General features: G+C 45.1%; 1 non-coding gene across 1 annotated transcript; it reads right to left on the reverse strand.

The window, feature by feature from the left end:
• Nucleotides 1–900: 900 nt before the first annotated feature.
• On the reverse strand, nt 901–1,007 carry LOC118483533. The gene has a single exon (XR_004870823.1). It is a non-coding gene; the product is annotated as a small nucleolar RNA R71 (small nucleolar RNA).
• Nucleotides 1,008–2,370: the final 1,363 nt, after the last annotated feature.

Genomic DNA, 2,370 nt, shown 5'->3' on the forward strand with positions numbered 1-2,370 from the left:
ACGCATCAAGTTTTTGGCGCCGCTGCCGGGGACACAAGGATTTTAAGAAAGTTAGGAATCAACGGCCTAATCATATTTCTATTTTTCTTTAATTTTTTAGGATTTTTTTTTAGATTTTCAGCTTCTGCAGAGCTCAGCACGGGGCCGTGCCTGGTCGGACACGGGCCGTGCTCAGCATCATTACTGGCAGTTTTTGTTTTCCAAGTTACAGAAGGTTGACCACGGGGCCGTGCCGGTGCAACACGGGGCCGTGTCCAACTTCCAGTAACTGGGATCTGGAAAAACAATCACTGAAATTCCGACCACGGGCCGTGTTCGCTCAACACGGGGCTGTGGTGAACCTTCTGACCAACATTCTTTTTTGTTTTTATTGCAGGACTTGGAACCCGACGCCACCCTCAGGTAGTGTATGAGCTCAAGTTCCATTAAAGACATAAAAGAACCACTAGAAGAACCCGAACGCTTTCTCAGAAAAAGGTTAAAAGCCAAAAACCAAGAGAAGGTTTCGGGTGATCCACCTCCAATGGCGGATCAACGTACCCTTATGGATTATCTACAACCCACCGTATGTAATATAGGCGCCGCTATCAATGCTCCGAATGTCGAAGCCAATAACTTCGAACTTCGGCCGCATTTGATACAAATGCTCCAAAACTCCGCAACCTTCCACGGGCTTGCGGACGAGGATCCCCATCTACATATAACTAATTTCTTGGAAATATGTGATACCTTTCGGATCAATGGAGCATCAAACGACGCCATCCGCCTCCGTATGTTTCCCTTCTCATAAAAGACCGAGCGAAAGCTTGGCTCAACGCCCTCCCAGCTGGATCGGTAAACACCTGGGATGAACTAGCCCAAAAATTTCTATATAAGTATTTCCCTCCTGCTAAAACTGCTAAGTTAATGGCTGAAATTAATACATATTCACAAGAGGACGGGGAATCCTTATATGAAACTTGGGAAAGGTTCAAGGAGCTATTACGCAAGTGTCCCCATCACGGCCTCGCAATATGGCAACAAGTATCCACTTTCTATAATGGATTGTTGCCACACACTAGGCAGACACTTGATTCTAGCTCCGAGGGACTTTTAGGTAATCGACGCCCACACGAAATATATAATCAAATTGAGGAAATTGCTTAAACCAGTTTTCAATGGCACACCCCCCGGGGAAATAAGTCTATCGCCCCGGGCGCCCATAAGGTCGATGAAAGCATTTCTTTACAAGCCCAAATCGAGGCCCTTTCTTCAAAGATAAAAAAATTGGAAATGACAAAAACAGTCTCGGTTATGGCTTGTGAAGGGTGTGGTGGGTCACATGAAAATTGGAGTTGCATGAAAGAAACAGACGATCAACAAGAAATGGTAAACTACATTGATAATAGACCTAGGCCGTCGGGTCCTCCAACGGGAACTTAAAACCAAGGATGGCGAAACCACCCAAACCTTGGTTGGAGGGAACCCGGCAATAGTAATAACCAACAAACCCAACGAACAAACTTTCAGCAACCAAGAAATGAGTCACAAAATTTCACTCAACAACAAGGTGGACGAGAAAGGCTCGAAGATACTATATCTCGCCTCGTCTCTGACACTGATAAGAAAAACTCGGAAAGATTTCTACAATTAGAATCTAATTTTAGAAATCAACAAGCTAGCATTCAAAACATAGAAAAACAATTAAATCAAATAGCTCAAAATTTTTCCGAGAGACCGCAAGGCGCATTACCTAGCAATACCGAAACAAACCCAAAGGCGCAAGTTCACCTCATCACACTACGAAACCGCACCGTAAGGCCTGCAGAAGTGCCACCGCCAACGGAAGAAACAGTACCGACACCTCTGCAGGAGAAGAACTCTCCTCCATCACCAGAGCCGACCAAGGCTCCTCGAGTTCCGTACCCCGAATAAAACACACTCATGGTGGTAATGGATGAAAAAGGGAACGAGAAAAATGGAACCATGCACGAAGAACAGAGCAACCCGACACAAATCTCCATCACAGAAGGCTCAACACGGGCCGTGCCCAACCAACACGGCCCCGTGCTGAGCCACCTGCAGGAAAACACCCAGTTCAGGTAACTTGACCACGGGGCCGTGCCCGGTCACCACAGGGCCGTGTCCAGGATGCCAGTAACATAAATCTTTGCTTTTTAACCCACTTTTACACATTATAATCAACCAAAAACATTGTTTTTGGACACATTGAGGACAATGTGTAATTTAAGTGTGGGGGGGGGGGGATGCTAAAACCTTGAATTTTGCAAATCCTAAATACAAGCCTTACACAAAACTCTATTGGAACCGCTAAACACCCCAAATTTTTTCAAAAACTTTCTCATTTTTTTATTTACTTGTCTTAGTTTA

Source organism: Helianthus annuus, chromosome 10, assembly GCF_002127325.2.
Source record: "Helianthus annuus cultivar XRQ/B chromosome 10, HanXRQr2.0-SUNRISE, whole genome shotgun sequence".
Taxonomy (NCBI): Eukaryota; Viridiplantae; Streptophyta; class Magnoliopsida; order Asterales; family Asteraceae; genus Helianthus; species Helianthus annuus.